We start from the raw sequence: 22,715 nt of genomic DNA, 5'->3' as shown, positions 1-22,715 counted from the left end.
TATGTTACTGGTCCCCTCCAGGCAGCTCCAGGGGTCTAGGTGGGCTGCACCTAACTCTGGAGCCACTGGAGTCCCTGGCATGGCAGGTGTCATGGAAGTAAGTCTTGATGGAGCTTGACCCTTATCCCTGGAGGGTCAGATGATGCACAGCAGTGGCAGCGAAGCTTGATGACTGTGGGGAGGTCATCCTGTGGTTGGGGCTGGGCCAGCTAGGAGTCAGGGCAAGAACCAAAGCCCAGGGTAGAGGGGACCAAATGGAACGAGGGAGGGAGGCATGTTGTCTCGACCCAGGGAACCTGTCCTCTGAGATCCTGACATACCTACTATTAGTCTTCTCATCTGGGAAGGCTCACAAGCATCTCAAGTTTGCACATTTGAGATTAAACTCTTGATCTCCATACTTGGATCGATCCCCTGACCCCAGACCCTCCATTCCCCATCTTCTACAGCTCAGTAGATTCACCCACTTGCTCCAGTCTGAAACTTGGGCACTATACTTGAGGTCTTCCAGCTCCCCGGCCCCACATACCTCCATCTGCAAATCCTGTTGATTCTACCTCCAAATCACATCTCAAAGTCATCCGTGTGTCTTCACCCCACCCGGAAGCCAGGCCACCCAGATCTCTCCCGCGACGATTGCAGTACATGGAAAGTGGGTCTTCCTGCTTCCTGTCTTTCCTCTCTCCAGTTCTTTCTCCACACAGCAGCTAGAGTAATCTTGTAAAAGTGTAAATCCAATCACGTCTCTTGGCTGCTTTAAAACCTTGCCTGGCTTCCTTAGAATCCAGCCTAAACTCCTTTTCTTAATCTATAAGCCCTCCAAACCCGAGCCCTGTTTTGTCAACTCCTTACCTGGAAACACTTCCCTCCTGGCTCCTTCGTGGCCAGCCTCATTCTTTCCTGACACACGCCCAGTGCTTTCTTGTTTTAGGGCACAAATTGGCAGAATACTGCCCACTTCTATTTTGTAAATAAAGTTTTATCAGAACATCAACAATGCAGAGATTTACGGACAGTGAAGCCTTACATGTGTATGATCTGACCCTTTACAGAAAAAGCCTGCTGACCCCTGTTTTAAGGCCTTTGACCTTGCCTCGGGCTCTTTCCCCAGGTTTTTACCCAGCTGGTTCATTGCCTTTTAAATAAAGCTTCCTTGACAACCTTGCTTTTACTAGAAGCTTCTCCATGAACCCCACCCCCACCACACACCCCTTTATTCTCCATTACCCCACTCTGCTTTTTGCCTTTCTAGTTCTTTCCCAAGTTGAGATTACATATTTATCACTTTACTTGCTTATTGTCCCTTTCCTCCCCTTTCGATGCTAAGCTCCACGCAGGCCAAGGCCATGGCTGTTTTGTTCGTATTGTACCCCTCACACCTCCAAGTGCCTACTTTTGCTAATAAACTACTGGACTAGATGGCTCCTGTGGAGTGGTCTCCCCTCCACCACCACCTCGCTCATCTGCACTGACCCAGCAATTCTACTACTGCTGAGAACAGCTCAGGGGTGGACGATGCTTCCAGAGAACAGTTGAGCATGGAGTCTGAGCAATGGTGTTGGAACTCCTGACAATTCTCACCCATCTGGGGAGTTGTAATACCACCTCACTGTGTGATTTCTTTTTTTAACAACCCTACAATTTCCACGCTGTTCCACACACATCAGAAAATTAAAAATGAGCACAGGGCAGTGTGCATTTACCTTTTCATTAAAACAGCCCGAGAGTTCCTTTGTTGGGGGACACCTACTCACGAGGGCAGCTGGAGGAAGTCCCCAGCCTCAGCAGAGGCACGGGCGGTTGCCTGCCCCGCAGCCACCAGGGGGCTTTGCCACCTTCCAGCACCCGGATTCTGTCCCCACTGCCCCAGACAGGTGGGACAGACGCCTCTGAGCCGGGGATCCAGGCAAGCAGCAACAGCTCAGGGGGTTGGAGGAAGCAGGCCTGGTGTCCCTCCTCGGGGACAGGCTGAGCATGGGCAGGAAGAGCCGTGGACATGTCAACGCACCAGACTGAGACCCCGAACCCAGCACAGCCGGCTTCAGATCTGCACAGGCAGTCATGGGGTGGAGGGGGCAGGGCAGGAAGTGGCTCGGAGGGCCACGCCCTCTACTTTACACACCAGAACACCCAGATCTAGAGAAAGGAGCTAGCTAAAATTAGAACCAACTAGAACTCAGGTCTCCCCATTCTCTTAATATGTCTCTCTGAGCTGAATCTGCTAGGCTATCTGGTGCAGCCAGGCTGTCCTACTGGGGAGTATCTAGAATGGCTGGACACAGGTAGGATTTCTCTGGAAAGCTTTCATGAAGAAGGCTTGCAAGAGCACTGGACTTAACCTCAGATGGACCTGGGCCCGAATCCTGACCACCCAATAGCTGTGATGCCACAGCGAAGGCCCCAAACCTCTTTGAGCCTCGGCTCCACATCCATAAATTGGGACAAGAGTCTCTGAATTGCTGGGCAGTTTTGAGGATTTAATAGAGACACAGAGCAGACGTGTGGGCGTTCCATCGATGCTCGTAGAATTCTGAGCAGCCCAGCCTGGCAGAGGAGAGGACAGTGGCAGGAGTTCAACTCTCCATGGCTTGTAACAGCCTCGACAATTCGAATACATTTGCAGGAAGAAGAATCCACAACAAAGGCCCCTTTCCCATCCCCCAATCCCCATCTCCCAGAAGGCCCATATGGCTAGTGATTCTGGGCCACGTTGACTAAACAAAAGAAATGCAAACGCTTTTAACTCCTGCTAGGGCAAAACTTCCTGTCCGGGAGCTGTGAAGATGATGGTCTCTCCTCCACAGGGCCTCTGACCAGTCAGGGTATGTTCTCCTCACATTGGACTTTCTGGGAGGGCTTCGGTATTTTCCCACCTTGCTCTTGCCTTTGGAACTGTTCTTAAGAAAGGCACTCCACTCTCTCCAGGTCATTTTATGAGTATCCAGCGGAACAATGTTTTATGAGTGTAATTCTCTACTTTCCTGGAAGGCCTGAAACAAATATGTCTACACAAAATGTTACTATTGTCTAAATGGATGCCTGACTGCCTAGCCTGGGGGGTTAGAGTATAGAAATGGGTGCAAGGTTATGGGTTTGGTCCCTTTTATGCAGATTATGCTCTCCACCCCCACCCCCCGCTCCGCCCCCTTCCCTAGCCAGGTAACCATCTGGGAACAAGGTAAGAGGGGCTTCTGTAAATCCATTAGTCCTTCTGGGAGAAAAGCCTCAATGCATGGGCCTTTGGTGGTGGGTCATTAACTCCCTCTGTGGGATAAAGGAAACCATTTGTTGTAATATGGGACATTTATTCAGAGGCCCCTGAGATCTCAGTGTTTTGCTTCTCTGAATCCTGGTTGTCCATCTGTGCTCTAAGGAATTCTGGGTGCTCAGCAGGTGTTTTGGTGGAAGAGGGGCCCAGCCACCCACGAACCTCCCTCCAGAGATGTCTTGCTGTACTGTCTGCACATCTTTGTAAGATTGCACTTGAACTAAAATTTTTGCAGCTAAAAACCAGTTTGAAAACCATTGCATTAGAGACCTAAAATTATGGGTACCAGGCTCTGTTCTAGGTGATCTACACATGTCATCTTGTGACATATACTCCTTGTAACCATTTCAGTAGGTGGTGGTAGCCCCATTTCACTGGCAAGGAAACCAAGGCTCAAAGAAAGCTAAGGAAGGAAGGAGGCCAGGCCCCAGAACCCAGGTCTGCCTGGCTGGAAGCCAAAGTCTCCAGATCCTGCAGGATAATAAGAGTGTGCAAATAACACAGGATGTCCAGCTGGGGATGTGGGTTCAAGTTGGGCTTCTGCCTCTCCTTACCCGAGAGGTCCCTGATTAGACACTTTATGTTTTCTGAGCCTCATCTTCCTCCTCCACAAAATGGGCATGAGAATAAACCCAGGGAGAAGATGCATATACCGTATCAGATCCAAGTGGTGCTGTTTGTGCGGAGTCTTGGGCAATAGACCAGAGCGCCTCCCTCCAGACCCCTCGCAGCCCTAGTTGGCAGAGCTGTGGTGTTACAGCCAGCAGGCTCCGGGATTCCCAAAGACCCCAGGTTTGGGGGTGCTGAGCTGCAAGGGCGGGATGTCCCTCAGGGGCCAGAAGCTGTGGTTGCCCTTGGTCTGGGGCTGCGGACCCAGGCTCAGGATCAAAGCAAGTGCTCTGTTCTCCAAGGTGAGACACACATCCCCTCACCCTGCAGCCCTTTTTAATTAACTGGGAGCCTTACAGCAATACCTTTTTTGGGTGCTTATCAGTGTATCCTGATAAAATAATTAATGGGTTTCTCTTCTTCACTGAGCATCCTCCTGCCCTGAGAGGGCTGTGCTCGGAAGGAAGGTGCTAATTAGTTCCTGTGTGATTATCTGGTTGAAGCAACTGCTCCAAGTCTCTGCCAATCATCCTCAGCCCTCCCCCTCCCCTGGGTGAGGCTTCAGCTCTCTGTTTATTCCTTTTGCTGGGTGCTAGCTCTGCCCACAAAGTTCAGCCCCTTCCGCAGACAGCCTCTCTCTCCCTCACCTCAGTGTCCGCAGGTGGCACCCTGGTGCCCAGGGCCCTGCCTTGAGCCGGTGAGCCATCGCCAGGAAGCTCTAAGGGAGGTTCCTGGAAACACTTCAAAGCAAGTCCAGACTTTCCGAGCCTGCTTCAGTGAAAAGAGCAAGGGCAGCAGAGTGTCGTGGAAAGAGCCCTTAGCTGGGGCCAGAGAATGGATTCTAGACTGAGCTGTGTGGCCTGGGCTAAATTATGCTTTCTCTCCTTGTCTCAGTTTCCTTGGCTGTAAAAAAGGAGCTGGTCTACCATCAGGAACGGCAGACGTGTGCTTCTGCCAACTGCGATGAGCTGGTCACAGCTCTGCACTGTGTCAAGATAATAAAGCCACAGCCAACTTCCGTGGGAAGACGGAGTTGCAGACATGGATCAGTGATGTCGGTAAGGTCGACGCAGGTGCCGTGTCTCCCAAAGTGATGCTGCCGGCATTCAGCTGAGGACAGTCCTCACCGTGTTTAACTGTGCTGTGCCTTTCAGGATGCTCAGGGTCCTTAGTCAACATTCACTAAATGACAAACCCTCCACACATTTCCAAACATTCCCTAGGGGGCAACGCCATCCCTGGTCGAGAACCACAGGTAGGCAAGCAGAAATAACAATCGGGGTGCTTTGGGCTGCAGGTGACAAAGACGATATTTAAAGTAGCTTAGCTAAAATGGAAATCTATGTGTTTATGTGACAGAGGAACCATGGGAGAGGCTTGGGCTACCTTTCTCCATCCAACAAAGATCTCCCCTTCAAGGGAATCTGTAGGAGGGCAGGTTTTTCTGTATGTTTGCCTCCCCCAGCCCCTTTCTATCTGGGGGGAAATAATGAAACAGATGAGCAGCAAGGCCCTTCCAACTATGGAAGCCGAATGGGGGAGAGCGAGCTGCTTTTCTCACCTGTGACATCTAGATTATTAGCAAGGGCTTAGGTGCAGCCAATTGCAGGTGCCTGCCTGGGACTTAGAATCTAAACAGGCCACACAGAGGCTCAAGTGTCCATCGGGGATAATTTGTGGCAATGGTGCTGAGGCTGAGGGTTGGGGGGTTGCTAGGTGTCCAGGGGTGATGGGCGCCAGGAGGGCAGCAGCAGGTCAGTGGTAGTGATGGCTCGGACAGCATCCCAGGCTCACTGTTCTAGTAACGGGCTTGGCTGAGCCTTTGCCATCCTTGGTTCCTGCCTCTGCCCTGTTCTTCAGCCTTCCTGCCTCTGCCCTGTTCTTCAGCCTTCCTGAGTAACTCAGGACCCTTCCAATAGATGGTTTTCCCTACTAAGTTGAACAGAGTTAGTTTCCCTTGCTTGCAACCCAAACTTTCACTAATACAGTTGGAGTAGGGAATCTAGGTGGGATGGAAAACCGGAAAGCAAGTGGGATGCTTTGAAGTCTTGGGGCACTTGGAAAAGGCAGTTTGGAATCAAAAGCCAACAGGACTCAGGGGCCACCAAGGCAATTTTCCTTGATGGTGACCATGCTAGTGATCTTGTTGAAGACTGGGAATTCCTTCCCACAGGGGCAGTGCTCACCACCCGTGATGCCCCTTTCTTTGCCACGTGGGGTCAAACGGACAGGTGACCCCGCGCCTGACACTGCCAGTTCTACAAAACAGTGCTTGTTTGGGGTTTTTTTTGTTGTTTTTTTTGTTGTTGTTATTGTTGCTGTTTTTTAAGATTTTATTTATTTATTTGACAGAGAGAGACACAGTGAGAGAGGGAACACAAGCAGGGGGAGTGGGAGAGGGAGAAGCAGGCTTCCCGCCGAGCAGGGAGCCCGATGTGGGGCTCAATCCCAGGACCCTGGGATCATAACCTGAGCAGAAGGCAGACGCTCAACAACTGAGCCACCCAGGCACCCCAAAACAGTGCTTGTTTGAACTTAAAAAAGCAACCACGCCAATACCTGGGTCTTTCCCTCCTCCCTGATCCATGAAGACACAGCAAAAGAAGGGCCAGTGTTGTTGCCATGGAATCTGTGGGTAGGGAGAGTCCCCTTGGCAGCAGAGGTGACTATTATACCCTCCCCCTTTTCCTCTAGCAGGGAATGGCCAAAGGTAAAAACTCTGATGGGGCAGGAACCTCCTAGAAGCTATAGGAGAAACAAGAGGAGCATCCTCTGTTGGAGCAGCCAGGGAAGGAACCTGGCTGTGAGGCTGCTTGCTTTCCTTGGAGGCCTTCTGCTTCACTATTGGACAAGAGGGCCTCTTGGAGTTTCCTAGTTAATTGTTCACCCCTTCTCCACCCCTACCCCTGACCCCACCTCCCAAGTGCCTGGAGGGTGGAAGCCATGTGGCAGAGACTGGGGGTGGAGATCATGAACTCTGGACTCTGGAGCCACATTTCCTGGGTCCAAATTCCAACTCTGTCCCAAGCTGTGTATATTTGGGCAAGTTATTAAGTGACTATGCCTCAGTTTCCTCCCTGAGAATGATAAAAATAGTGAGAGCTACCTCATAAGATTACTCTGAAGATTAAATGAGTGGGGGCACCTGGGTGGCTAGGTTGGTTGGGCGTCTGACTGTAGGTTTCGGCTCAGGTCATGATCTCAAGGTCATGTGATTGAGCCCTGGGTCAGGCTCCATGCTCAGCAGAGAATCTACTTAAGACTCTTTCCCTCAAATTGGACAGCCACATGCAGAAGAATGAAACTGGACCATTTCCTTACACCACACACAAAAATAGACTCAAAATGGATGAAAGACCTAAATGTGAGACAGGAATCTATCAAAATCCTTGAGGAGAACACAGGCAGCAACCTCTTCAACCTCAGTCTCAACAACTTCTTGCTACACACTCTCCAAAGGCAAGGGAAACAAAGGCAAACATGAACTATTGAGACTTCATCAAGATAAAAAGCTTTTGCACCACAAAGGAAATAGTCAACAAAACCCAAAGACAAGGACAGAACGGGAGAATATATTTGCAAATGACATATCAGATAAAGGGCTAGTATCCAAAATCTATAAAGAACTTATCAAACTCAACACCCAAAGAACAAATAATCCAATCAAGAAATGGGCAGAAGACATGAATAGACATTTCTGCAAAGAAGACATCCAAATGGCCAACAGACACATGAAAAAGTGCTCAATTATCATTCCGCATCAGGGAAATACAAATCAAAACCACAATGAGATACCACCTCACACCAGTCAGAATGGCTAATATTAACAAGTCAGGAAAGACAGATGTTGGCGAGGATGCAGAGAAAGGGGAACCCTCTTATACTATTGGTGGGAATGCAAGCTGGTGCAGCCACTCTGGAAAACAGTATGGAGGTTCCTCAAAAAGTTGAAAATAGAGCTACTGTATGACCCAGCAACTGCACTACTAGGGATTTACCCCAAAGATACAAATGTAGTGATCCAAAGGGGCACATGCACCCCAGTGTTCGTAGCAGTAATGTCCAGCAATAGCCAAACTATGGAAAGGGTCCAGATGTCCACTGACAGATGAATGGATAAAGAATGTGGTGTGTATGTATATATATATATACATACACATATATATACAATGGAATATTACGCAGCCAACAAAAAATGAAATCTTGCCATTTGCAATGACATGGATGGAACTAGAGGATATTATGCTAAGTGAAATGAGTCAATCAGAGAATGACAATTATATGATCTCACTGATACGAGGAATTTAAGAAACAAAACAGAGGATCATCAGGGAAGATAGGAAAAAAATAAAACAAGATGAAACCAGAGGGGGAGACAAACCATAAGAGACTCTTAATCATAGGAAACAAACTGAGGGTTGCTGGAGGGAGGGGGGTGGAGGGATGGGGTAACTGGCGACGGACATTAAGGAGGGCATGTGATTTAATGAGCACTGGGTATTATGTAAGACTGATGAATCACAGACCTGTACCTCTGAAACCAATAATACATTATATGTTAATTCATTGAATTAAAATAGTTTAAAAAATAAATTTTAAAAAAAGACTCTCTCTCCCTCTCCTGCCCCTCTCCCCGGTTCTCTCTCTCTCTCTCTCAAATAAATAAATAAATCTTAAGAAAAAAAGATTAAATGAATTATAAATACAACATGCTCAAAATGGGGCCTGGCACAGAGTAGGATCTTAATACATGTCAACGTCTTAATTCCTCTGGGTGGCGCCTGCCACAAGCTTGGGTCTTCTGACCTGTTGAATAAAGGATCCAGTGCTCCAAAGATTTCCTGAATGGAACCAGGAAGTTAGGAAGAACAAGGTCATCACAGTCTGGGAGTGCCCCAGATTAATGTTCCCTCCTTAAAACCAGAGAGATAACCTGCTCTGAAGTCTGTCACCCCAGGAACCCCGCGGGAGGCCCGCGGTGTACGCACACACATGCACGCACGCACACGCACATGCACGCACACACAGACGCACAGGATGCTGGCCTCAGGCAGCCCAGCGTCTGGCACCGGGCACCTTCCTTACATCCCGGGTAACTCCTCGCCACCTTTGACCTACTTTCCCAGGCATGCGATTCCTCCAGACGCTTTTCTTAGCCTACAATCCACTTCTATACCCTCAGTGTTCAAGATCCAGGCCCTCCTGAAAGAGAGAAAGTGGGCCTGGAAAACCCAGCATTCTTAAGCTCCTCCTGCCCACGAACCCTCCCGCTTTCTCTTCTCAATGTTCCTAACACAGAGTTCAGAAACTCAAGAGCTGCTGACTCCTCTGCAGGGCTGGGAGCATACAGCCGTGCCCTTGTCCCATCTTCTGTCCTCTGGCCAGAATAAGACCTTTAGCGACCGTACTCCTACTACCATAACTGCTGCTAGTGAAGACTCATGTAGTACTTACAACATGCTTAGTACTGTTCTATATGCTTTTTGTGTAGTAACTCTTTTCACTCCTCTTAACAATCTTTTGAAGAGGTAAGTACTATAATCATCCTTCCATTTTACAGATGGGGAAACTGAGTCACAAAGAAGTGGCCGCTTGCCCAAGGTCATGCAGCTAGTAAGAGGCAGCCAGTCTGTCCCCAACGGCTGAACCATGAACCATGGCCAGAAGGTTCGCTTTGAGCCCTGAAAGGCTTGTAGCCCCTCCCAACCCCCACTCACATGTGTTGTTCAAAATAAAACTAGGACTCCATCATAAAAGAACGTGAGATGGTACAGCGGAGTTCTGATTGTTTTCCCTAATGGCTACTTTAATGCTTAAAAAAAATAATCTTTCCCAACATACATTTTTCCCCCCTGCTCGGCCGGTGCCCTAAGCATGCGTTGCTCTGCCTAACGGATAATCCAAGCATTGCTTTCTCCTCCCTCGGGCCAGAACGGCCTCTGCCTGAAAAGTTCAAGGTTGGTCAAGCCTGGGATGGGTTGCTGCCCCCTTGGGAGGCATGGAAGGTGCTTCTTGGCTGGAAGGGGATTGACTTTGGCCCCAGTCTGTAAATGGCGGGAGGACAGTTGCCAATCCAGTAGAACCTGCCTATAAATGGCAGGAGTCTGGTTGCCCTGGAAGACAGCCTTGTGTGAATTGAGGAGAGTGTCCCTTGGGAGGTGAAGGGGCGTGTGTGTGTGTGTGTGTGTGCGCGCGCGTGTGCGTGTGTGTGCATGTGTGTGTGTTGAGGGGGGCATCTTAGAGCCCCTTCCTGGTCTCCTTGACCCGCCGGCTCTTCCAGTCATGGGGGAGATTTCTGGCCCCTCTTTCATTCTTGGCACGTAGGCTGTAGTGTGTTCTTGGTCAATAGTTGGCCCTGAAAGAATGTTTCCCCCCAAAACCCCTCCTTTCATTTCAGTCAGTTCTGTGACATAATACAAACAGAACCACAGCTTTTGCAGCCTCCAATTTACTGCCTCTCCCTCATTCAGCGTGCAGTCAGGACCTGCCTCTCCACCCGCCCCCCGCGTCCCCCCAGTTGCAGGGCCGGGGCGAGGTTGAAAAGGTGAGAAAAACTCACAGGTCCAGTGCTCACGCATGCTCAGAGTCGGGGGGACCTCCATGCTTCATTTCCTCACCGTACTGCCACCACACTGCGGGACAGAGACAGGGTTTCACCTTTCTCCAAATCCCCCCTTGCGGTCCATAATCCTGCATATGTGTTTGACATGCTGGGGCTGGAAGGGGGGTGCCTGAAGGGTTATCTAGCCCAGTGGTTCTCAAAGGGGTAATACCACCTCCCCCGAGAAGTGTTTTGAAAACTTGTGGAGCGCTTTTGTTTGCTGGGGGGAGGGGGCCGCAGCTGCTACATGTCCTGCAGGGCATGGGACAGTCCTGTATAATGCATTGTCCTCCATCGCCTTGATCCTCCTGTCGTAAGTGAGGACACTGAGCCTCAGACAGGACGCTGTCTCTCCAATGTTTCTCCGGACATTCACGTACTGAAAACCCTGGTTATTGTTTTCTGAGCCTGGAAACTCTCACTCCATATTACCTAGAAACACAAAGTATTTTTGTGTGGTTTTTAACATATATTGAATATTCCAGACATTCCATTTCTCTGAGCATTGAGGGAAAATTGCACTTGATTTTAGCCAGCACTTTACCAAGTGTTGTTTGCTGCTTTGGAAAATCACCTCACCGATGGTGGCTCCGCTCTTGGTAATAGAGTCACCAAGACAACGCGTGGATATCAGTTTGCGTGGGTGGCTGTCCTGGTGAATCCACGTGGTAACTCAAACATTTCTCATGGAGTCTTTCAGTGTAATGGGGGGTTGGGCATTTCCATAATGAATAGGTAATTGAATGTAGGTATGTATGTGTCTGTCTATCCTTTTACTTCTCCTTTTGTGTTATTATTAAGGCATGAAATTGAATTTAAATTAAATTTTGAAATTGTGTGGGTGGTTTACACTTTTAGGAATTTCATTTCAGGATAATATAGTGGGTGTTACATTTGTTACAAAAGGGGGCCACGGAGTCTGATGAGGTGAAGGACCCTGGAGCTAGTTCATCCCCTCAGCTTTGGTCTCAGCTGTCCCCGATGGATGCAAACCTATCGAAATTTTAAGGCATTCCAGATAAAGAGTTTTTACTATCCTCCATGGCAAACCATTTATTAAATTATTAATGTTGTGAGTCCCCGTGGTGTGAGGGAATCATCTGTTCAGTCTCCAGGAGAAATGATGGTGTGCTCGGGACCACATTGAATTTCAGTCCCTTCTAAACTACTTTTCTTGCCTTGGGAAGGACCTTGAGCCAGCGGGAACCTAGCTACAGGCAGCAGGAAGGTAGAAGGCCTGGGAGGCTGGGGACAGAGCACACTTTGAAGATGGGAGCCTGGGTTGTAAGCCCTTTGTGGCCAATAATCTGGGAATGGCTCTGGTCTCGTGTGCAAAACGAGGCATGTGGTCTAGGTCCATCCAGCACTAGCAATCTGTGACTCTGCCTGGTTCTTCGGTTCCGCAGGACGGCTCAGAGTAGGCACAGCAGTTAAAGGTACAGGCTTTAAAGTCAGTCTGGACTCCGAATCCTGCTCCTCCACTTGAGAGCTGGTGACCTTCTACAAGTGACTTAACCTATCTGAGGCTCAGTGACCTCACCTATAATAGGAGGATCAAAAAGCGCCCACCTGATAGGGTATTTGTGCACACTGACGAAGACAAGGGATGCAGGGATCCTGGCACCTATTAAATAGGCATTGCTACCATACTGTGGCCCCGCCCACCACCAGGGATTCGCGCCTTACCGGGCGGACATATTTCTGTCATCTTCTGTTGTCTGCTGTCATGGGATGTGAGGTGCCCCACTGACATATAGTGGTGCCACATCCCAGGGGGTTTGAACTCACCCTAACACCAGGCAGCCTAGTCTGATGTTGCTGATTTAAATAGCCAGCCTTGACCAAAGCTAAAATGTTATGCTCCAGGCCATGGAAGCCCAACCAACACTAAGATAAATCATCAGCTTTTTTTTTTTTTGTAATGCAGTTTTTTTTTTTTAAGATTTATTTACTTATTTTTGGGAGACAGAGAGAGCACGAGCAGGAGGGACAGAAGGAGAGGATCTCAAGCTGACTCCACGCTGAGCGCGGAGCCCGACATGGGACTTGATCTCACAACCCTGAGATCACGACCTGAGCTAAAACCAAGAGTCAGATGCTTACTGACTGTGCCGCCCAGATGCTGCCAAATCATCAGCTTTAAAATGAAAAGGGGCTATGTTGAAGGCATTTGGCTATTGAAATAATAGGATGATATAAACTCAAAATAATTTTCTATGCCAACTGCATGCTTGGAGCTGTTCTAGATGCATCTGTTTTAGATGAATCTAGATGCTCTAGATTCCTGGAGATCCAGGAATGAGAGAAACAGACACTTGCCACATGCGAATCAGAGTGGTTTTTACCATTGTCATTTGCTACCTACTGCTTCTATTCGGCTGTCGGAGGCATACAGAGCTTAACGATAATATCTGCATGGCGCTTAGGAGATTTCAAGAAATTCACACAACAAACCTCTGAGGAGCCATTATCCCTCCCCTTATATAGATTAGGAAACTGAGCCTCCAAGAGGTTGTATATGTGCCCAAGGTCCACCGTCCCACTTTCAAGGAGCAGAGCCAAAATTGCTACCCAGGTCGGTAGAGCACTATTCCTACTATGCCGCATTGCCTCTCCACACTGTAGGGTGGTTTGGATGGAACATATTCTCTTGCCTATGCTAATAAAAACATGCTATTCCTGAATCAAACGACAGTAGGCTACTCTGGGGTTCCTGACCAAGATAAATGTTGTTGTAATAGTTAGGATGCTGTGCCTCTATTCTCCTCGAAAGGTTGGTTCAGTGGGTGTTAGAGGGTGAGGGGTCAGGACAAAGCCCAAGATGATGTCACTCTCAGGAAGCAAGTGGATCTAGCAGATGTGCAGACCAACCTAGCTTTGCCCCAGATGGGGGCTTCTGCTGTATCAGTAGGCTCATCAAGGCAACGGGCTTGACGCCTTCTCTACCCGACGGCAGGGGGCTGGGTGGGAAGGCCCTCTCTGGTCCCATCTCATTCTCTGAACCTCAATTATGAGTCTGTGACTCAGAGCTTCTTCACGCCTGAGAGGTGCTAATTGGTTCACATGCTGTTTTCCAAGATGTGAGCTGGGAAGGGCTAGCTCTTTTGGCGCAGCCCATTCCAGAGTATTCCCTAGGGCTCTCTGTGATCCTGGGGCAGGACATTGGGGAGGAGTGGTGATGAGGAGAGAAGTGCTGGAAAATTCAGTCAAGGAGTAGAAATGATATATCCATTGGCTACAAAATTATACAGGCTGAAGATAGCAGACGACTTCAAGGATAAAAATTCTAGGGATTTTTCCCCACCAACCTGTAAGCAAGTGTATGTACCTGTTTGTCCCTGATGGGATTACATACAAGTCCTGGTGGTTTAATCTTCAAAGGGTCATAGACGATAAATGCAAAAACATGGTTACCTCTGACCAAGTCCTCAGGAGTCTCTAAGACCATATACATGACCATTTGTTCTTATGCCTTCTTCCCTGACTGGGGCCAACAAGGAGTTAAAGGGAAGTCAGTGCCTACAAGACTTGATAGACAAAATATTGCTTGTGTGCACGTGTAACTCTGTGCCTGTGTGTGTGCTGGGAGGAGCTTGCAAAATGAACAGGGTCTGGGGCACATTTTATCTGGTAAATTGGGGCCCTCCCAAGAATGAATGCGCTTGGGCGCCTGGGTGGTTCAGTTGGTTAAGCGACTGCCTTCGGCTCAGGTCATGATCCTGGAGTCCCGGGATCGAGTCCCACGTCGGGCTCCCTGCTCACAGGGAGTCTGCTTCTCCCTCTGACCCTCCTCCCTCTCATGCTCTCTGTCTCTCATTCTCTCTCTTGCAAATAAATAAAATCTTAAAAAAAAAAAAAAAAAAGCATGAACACGCTTGACCATGAGCTGGCCTGGCCTGCTTCCTGGGATAAGAGGGCTGAGGCATACATGGCTTTATTAATAGCCCCAGCATCCCAGAATCCTTTTTCCCTAAGCCAGTTCCATTTGTGGTTCTAGTAGGGTTTTGTGTTTGGTTCTCATGAGTTATTTTCTGTCCTCTGCCCTCTGCCCTCCACCCTTCTGCAGTGGGTCAGCGGGGGGAGCTAAGCAAGGGGCCTGACTGGTGGCACCGGGGCCAGTCCTCCAAGAAGAAAGAAAAGCTATGGGGCTGGGGTGGGGCCTTCCATAGAAAATCTCCACCAGGGGCTTTGTGGGGACTCCAGGGTTACTGCTGCAGAGAATGCCACTGCTTGGAGCAAACTAGGCATTTAGAAAAAAAATCCAAGTGGAGGTGTGGGGGAGGTGCTTCTGAGGACCGCCAAGGCCCAAGGCTCACCCCTAAGGGAAGGGATAAATGTGTTCCCTCTGCACACAAGGACTGAGTTCTCCAAAATTTGCAGCCCAGAATTCCCTGAATAGGTGCTAAGGCCACAAATACAAGCTCATCAACTCGTTTCCACCTTCCTTCTCACTGGGAGCCAAGGTTTGCAATATTGACAAGAGACTCCATTGCACTGACAAGAGATTTCATGCTCAGCATCACAACCCAACACCGTCCCAATTTAGGTCAATTTTGTTAAGAAAGAGAGAGCATCTTGTGGCATAATAACTGTCATTATTTGATGAGAGTGGTGCTATTCATCATACCTGTTCCTTACTACCCTCCAGGGATATTGGACAGATAATCACACTTTGGAAGAAAGAGCAGTGCAGCCGGCTGTAGGACCTCGGGGGTGGGGGGGAGGGGGGGTTGTGCACAGAGGGTAGCTCCAGGGACTTGGGGCTGGGGCATGGACATTTGGGAAGAAAGTCCACCCTCGATTTGCAGATTTGGGAGTGAATGATTCACTATTAGTTGAAGCTTGAAGTTGTGGATGTGGATGAGATCTTTAAGAAACAGAATAGTGAAAGTGAAAATGTGAGTAAGGATTAAAGCCAGGCGGTAGGAGGCCACTTTGAGGTGAAATGAAGGAGTGAAGAAAGGAGGGAAAAATCATGCTTAAGCCACCTTAGTGTTTCTTAAATAATTCTCGTGCCTAGAATGTGCTTAAGGAAGGACAGAGGGAAGGAGGAAGGACAGAATGGCAAGGGAACTAATATTTATCCAGCACCTTCTCTGTGTCTTGTACTTTGAATACATCACCACACTCAATTATTCAGTTATTCTCATGTTACAGATGAAGGTCTAGCAGCTCAGAGACAGGTACCCAAAGGCCCCTAGGTAGTAAGTAATAGAGATCAGATGGGATCCCAGCCTGTTTGACGCCCCCCCTCCCCCGCCATTACCTTTTACCATATTCCCTGTAGGAAGAAAACCAAGTACAGTTGGTCAGAGTGCAAGGGTAGAGAGAATTGGTAGCTCAAGGGGGAGGCAAGAGCAAACCAAAGTTTGTTCAAGACTGGGGAGATCTAAGCATTCCTTTAGACAAAGTGGATGGAACACCAAGATTAGAAGAAATGAAAGATCCTGAATGGGTTGTGGGGGGGCGGGGAATGGCATTGAAGACAAATGGCCTCTACAGGTATTGTGGGCTTATGAAGAGAACATCCTAGAGGGGAAGGTGGGGGCTCAGGGAAGTCTGCAGAAATTGGAAACGAATGGAAAATAAGAGCTCACTAGAAGAAAAGACAGAGAAAGGCATTTAAGGCAGGGGAAGTCAAATGGACAATGTGTAGCGGCCTGCAATGCATGAACTGTGTACCAGTTAAGATCATGTTTGGCAGAGAGTAGCAAAAACCCTAACCTAGTGACTTAAATAATAAGGGGTTCATCTTTCTCATGTAACTGGAAGACCAGAGGGAGACAGCCCAGGGCTGTTGCGGTAGTTTAATGAGGCCCTTGGGGACCCAATTTCTTCTGTCCTCCTGCTCTGACATCCTCAACTCAAAGCTTCTGTCCTATTCCTCCCAAAATGGTTGCCACACCACCAAATGTGTCCGAGTTCCAGGAAGGAAGAAGGGGGAAATAATGGACAAATCTTTGCTCATTTATGTTGGTGGGAAGCCATTCTCCAGGACTTCTGCCTACCTTGGGCCAGCTAGAATGGTGTAATCAACCTGGTACCTTCCCTGCCAGACAGGGTGGGATTTGAGTATTTCTCTTTCCACCCTCTGTACTGTCTATAGGAAGGCAAGGCAGAAGGGTATCAGAATGGAAAGGCTGATCAAGCCAAACTATGGAATCTGCTGCGGTGTGGTTAGCAAAATTGTGGGTGGTCCAGATTAGTCAGAAGACGAAGTGACTGGAGAGGGGGCTGGTAGATGGAGCTGGATTGTGAGTGTCCTTTCTCACCAGGCTGGGCTATAACTACTTGGAAGAGTCCAGACCCCAGTGGACTTCAGTCCTTTAGTTGTGACCTGGGGTTTGGACATTGGCAGGCAGGTGAATATATCTTTCCAAAAGGGTCTACTCTTAATTCTCAGGAGAACCTCATGGATAAACAGGCTTTCTTTTTCCCGTCAAATTCCTTCTTTCTCCCATCCATCCATCCATCCATCCACCCATCCACGCATCCATCTGGTATCAAAGACGCATTTCCTATCCTTGTGCCAGATGTTGTGCTAAGCGTGTTCTCCCCCTGCCCTCCTCTCAATCTCTCCTTTTTAATCTCTCATTCTCTTCCCCAGGCTGGGCCAAGACCTTTTGCAAACGTGGGAGCCTAAGGATGAAGAGTTATCTAAGACAGTTGCTATTTCAGTCCAGAACTTGAAGCTAAAAATGTTCAAATGGAAAAAAAAAAGTTTAAAAATATAGACGTGTATTTTTCTAAAACCCTATGAAGCTGTCAAGGGCCCTCAGTGTGTGTTTCCTTTCCCATCGTTGCTAATCAGCAAGGTATGTGTGTGCCCCAAACAGAAGAGTAGCCAGCCAGCCTCCTCCTCCTCCTTTCTCTTCCCACCTCTTTCTGCTGTTGCTGGCCTTGGAGCTGTTCCCCAGCCTTGGGGACCCGGGAGCTGGGCCTCTGCTCCCCAGTGAGACTGCTGGCTGGAACAGCACCCTGGCCCCCCCCATAGCAGCTGGAACTCAACTCCGCCTTTCCCAATGGCACATTTGGACTGTCTGGGCTCAAATTCAGGCTGTAGCACTTGCTAGATGTGTAACTTTAAGTGCTTTATTTTTTCTGGGTCTCAGCTTCCTCATCTGTAAAATGGGGACAGATAACATTACGTACGTCTTAGTGTCACTGTGCGATTAGATGAACATGTAAAGATATAGAACAGGGCCCGTGTTCACAGAACTCAATATACGTTGTCCATTGTAACTGTTACTGTTCCCAGTAGTGTTATTGCCTCATCGTGTTCCATTCCTTTCCCCACATTCAGACCGTCTTAGAATACAAGAACTAAAAAACAGACCCTGAGATCTCCTTGTTCCATTGCATAATTTGAAAATGAGAAAATGTGGTGGAAGAGGCTTTCTTGAAGTTGCCCAGTTAGAAGTTGACCGTGCCCTCCCTACACTGCCATTGCGTGGGCCACCCCCTCGTCTCTCTGCAGCCCACCAAATGCTTGCACAAAAGTATTGCATGTTTACAAATGTGTCCCTTAATTCCATGTCATTGTCACTGTCGTGCCTGTCTTGCCTCGCTCGTGTCCAGAGAACAGAAGCCGTACACGTAGCTTGCTTGCTTGGCTCCGTGCCCGTCACAGCTGCCACGCAGACAGAAGCCTGAGGAGCTGCTCAGAAGAGAGACTCCAACAGTGGGGTGGCGCGGGGTGGTCCCAGGCAGCCAGATTCAAGGCGACACCTTGGGACGCCCCCTCATCCTCAATGTCTCTTTTGGCTAAACAGGTGACTGCTTCAAATGCGGTGTTTACAAGAGGAGGTTTGAGTAAGTCAGAATATAGGGAGCACTTTCTAGCTCTGGAATCAGTGATTCTGATACTTACTTATATAAATACTCAGCACCATTTCCAGCCCGTGAATAAGCGGTACGGAACCCAGGTTCTGGGGGTATTGTGAACATTTCCATCTATTGATCTGGGTGATTTAGGAGTAGCCCTTCTAGAACGATATGTGTGTGTGTGTGTGTGTGTGTGCACATAATACATATATATATATATGTATTATGTGCATATTATTTGTGTTTTTTCTCTGTATATTATTTATGTTTTGACGTCTTAAAAAGTCTTTCTGGCTGGGGAGAGAACGCTCCTCCCAAGGCTAGCCAATTATTAGGCAGAGCAGAGGACTCAGCTAAGCGCATGCAGTACAAACTAACAAATCCAGAGCACACCTCCTGTGTTGGCCTATCCACTCCAGAAGGCACTAACCCTCTGCTTTAATCACACAGGGTACGAGGCACTAGAGACCATCCCTACAGCCCAAAGCCTATTGAAATTATTCAAACTAGTCAATGCTCAGCTGCTGACCCTGCTCTGCCTTGCCTTTCGCCCGGAAACCCCAATAAAGACTGTGACTTAAACCTTCTCCTTGCTCCTCTCTTTAGCCCCCTGACCACCCTGGGGTCTTTCCACGTGACTCTGCAGGGAGTGCCGTGCCTTCTGTCTATAGCACCTGTGAGTACAATAAATGTTGTTTTTTCCTGGGCCTTTGTCTCGTCTTGTGGCAGCACCTGACTGACCCTTACATAAAAGAATACAGAACCGGGTGCAAAAGTTCCCCAAATATCTCACCAGCCCATGACATTCTTTCCAGGCTCTTTACTACATCAGCTGCTCAGAAATCAAGTTGGCTGGTTGTTAGGGGTCCGGGGTGCATAACAGAATCCAACACAGGTACGTCAGGATCCCAGCTTTTGAGAAGCTTGCAATTTAGATGGGAAGATAAGTTATGAACAGGTGAATAGTTCAATGACAGCAGACTCAAATGACAGTTTGAGACAGCCTAAGCCAGCTCAGGGTGAGGAGCAATAAACTATAGCCCCAGGGTGCTGGGAAAGGCCACTGGGGGTGGGGGTGGGGGGTCAGGAGATGAGGGCTCTGCTCCCAGCACTACCAACATTTTGCTGTTACCTGAGTCATCTTTGACCTCTTGGGAAGTGAGTGGTTGGCCTGGACCCCTAACTCCCTGTGTTCACCCCTCCGGGCCTCGGTCTCTTCATTCTATAAATATGGTGGGACTGGGTGCTCATTCTCTAGGTTGGCGTCGCCCTCCTGTTCTGTGGGTCTTGGAGTACCTGCTACCTACGTTCAGGGCTGGGACCAGGCTTGTGGTGGCAGACACGCAGCATAGCCTGTCCTCACACCTCCCCCTCCCCACTCCTGGGAAGTACAGTCCCCTCCCCGCCCTGGACAGCTGGTGGGCCAGGGAGAGGCAGGGTCAGGGAAGCCCCACAAGGGTTTTCTGCCCTGGAAGCGTACAGCCTCGGGGCCTGATTCAGAGAGTGAGACCTAAAGCACTTTTACTTGGGGGAAAGCACTCTCAGAAGAAAACTCTGAAATTGAAAACAATTAGCATCGTCCCTCATTTGTTTTATACGAAACAAGGGTTGGAAATTCTAGCACTTTCCTGTGGACCACTGGCCTGAAGGAGACCTCGCTGTGTGGCTACAGTGGCTTTTTTTTTTTAATGTTCAATTAGTCAACATATAGTACATCATTAGTTTGGTGTGTTTTTTTTTAAGATTTTTTTTTTATTTATTTGACAGAGAGAGAGACAGAGAGAGAGGGAACACAAGCAGGGGGAGCGGGAGAGGGAGAAGCAGGCTTCCCGCCAAGCAGGGAGCCCGATGCGGGGCTCGATCCCAGGACCCTGGGACCATGACCTGAGCTGAAGGCAGACGCTTAACAACTGAGCCACCCAGGCGCCCCCATCATTAGTTTTTGATGTAGTGTGTTCAACGATTCATTAGTTGTGTATAACACCCAGTGGCGACTCTTCAGAACAGCTTTCCCTGGCGCCCTTCTCAGATGCCTGGACCACATTCCTTATTCACGTCCAAATGCTCACGAGCCCACCACACTAACTGCCCTTCTGCCCTTCTTGCTCAAGCCTGCCTCCATAAAATGTGCCATGGAGAGAAATAACTTTTTTCTTAGCAACAGAAACCTTATTTATCAGTTAGAAGGTTTCAGGCTGCAGGGCCCAAAATATCCTGCTGATAGCTGCTTCAAGCATGCAGACACCCACTATTGTATTTACTAAGATGTCTGGAAACAGGCAGGGGTTATGACCGTTTAATGGCCCAATGATTTCAGCAGGGCCCAGGCTTTTTCTGTCCTTTCTCTCTACTGCTCTCATGGATACAAAATGGCAGCCCTAGTTCCAAGGGGCAAGTCCTCACATGGGAGACCATAATTGGAAGTGGACAGTGGCTAAAGGCCATTTCTCTTCACATGTCTCTTTAATCAAGGAGGAAAGCCTTTCCCAAACTGGATTCCTTCATGTTTCATCAGATGTCTACTCCAGACCAGTCATTGGCAAAAGTAATTCTTTGTTGACTAAGACCATGCATTTTCAAAGGGGATGATATCACCCTCAAGGGGGTGAAAATTGGTTTGGGGGAGCAAAAAATTCTTACTCTTTTTATGTATAAAGCAGAGATACACATGCAGTGTATAAACATATACAGTATATATATATGGTGTTGAAATTTCATGGGAGGCAATTAGGGGGAAGAAAGTCTAAAAAGATTCCATAGGGTGATAAAAATAATAATCTTAAAAAAAAGTTGATCAGCACAAGTGCCCACACAGGGATGTTTATGGCAGTTTTATTCATAATTGCCAAAACTGGGAAGCAACCACTATATCCCTCCATAGGTGAATGGATAGATAAACCATGGTCCATCCAGACAATGGAATTTCATTCAGTGTTAAAAAGAGATGAGCTAACCAAGCCATGAAAAGACATGGAGGAAACTTAAATGCGTATTACCAAAGGAAAGAAGCCAATCTGACAATGCTACACTCTGTAGGATTCCAACTATATGACATTCAGGAAAAGGTAAAACTATAAGACAGTAAAAAGATCAGTGGTTGCCGGCAGTTAGTGGGGAGGGAGGGAGGGATGAATAGTCAGAGCACAGAGGATTTTTAGATCAGTGAAATTATATATCTTATATGATATATACGATATGATATATCATAATGCTGTATGATATTATAATACTGGAAACATGTCATTATATATTCATCCAAACCAGTAGAATGCACACCACCAAGAGCAAACCCCGATATAAACTCTGCACTCTGGGTGATAATGATGAGTCAGTGCAAGTTCATCCTTGGTCACATTGGTACCATTCTGGTGGGGGATGGAGATAATGGGCGGGGGGACTGTACATGTGTGGGAGCAGGGGAATGTGGGGGAGCTCTCTGTTTTCCCCTCAATGTCGCTTTGAACCTAAGACTGCTCTAAAAATATAGTCTTAAAAAAACAAACAAAAAAAAGAACCACTGACCTGGACCAATTACAACTCATTGCCTAGGCCCCGGGGATATTTCTTTTGGCCAGGAAGTCTGGGGAATGTTGGCCAAATAGGCACCAACAATGTTTGCCACATCCTGCCTAGAAAGAAATGTGCTTTGTGGGGTGACTACTCTGTGGGTGTGTGTAGGTGTGAAACTTGCAGGGCACGCTGCCTTCGGTGTGGAATCATCACTCACCTGCTTGCAAAGATGGGCAGGGCTGGCTCACTCCACAGTTGAGTTGGGTTGGTAAGCTGAGGGCCAGAGCTGAATTTCTGGGGATAATAATGAGAATAAGCCAAGGACTGTGGGGGGAAAGAACAGAGACATTGAAAGGAGCTTTTTATGGACTTTGGCTGCGCGGTGAGAGACTGTGTTAAATGATTCAAAATATGTATTTTTTCTTCTCTCTGTGTGTGGCCCCAACAACATAAAGTCTGTAGCTCTAGGTCGTTAGCATTCTACTCCAATGAACGCAGACCACCGTGCCCAGTGAAAAAATCGAGGGGACCAATCTTTTTGCACAGTTGTCTAACTGCAGGCAGTGTGAGGAATACAAGGGAACAGGGTGTCTTGCGTTCCTCCATTCCTAGAATCCAACTCTAATCATGTAGAGAAGTTAATAAGGTTGGGATCATTCAAGTCCATTTCAGCGGAAAAAGATCTGTGTTTTAACTAAGGAAGGACACATTGATGCCTCTGTAATGATTATGACAGTGAGAAACACAAAGGAGTGCAAAGCTGTAGAGTTTTACTTTTTTACAAAACTGAATCAGCTTAACTTTTAGGATGATGTCCTCCAGTAGAGGTCTCTTTTATGGGGGGGGACATATGAAGACACCCCAATACCAGCTGCCCTCCCAGAACCCAAGGAAATCAATCAC

Source organism: Halichoerus grypus, chromosome 10 (assembly GCF_964656455.1).
Source record: "Halichoerus grypus chromosome 10, mHalGry1.hap1.1, whole genome shotgun sequence".
In the NCBI taxonomy this organism is placed as follows: Eukaryota; Metazoa; Chordata; class Mammalia; order Carnivora; family Phocidae; genus Halichoerus; species Halichoerus grypus.
Note: the sequence above shows the minus strand (reverse complement) of the source record.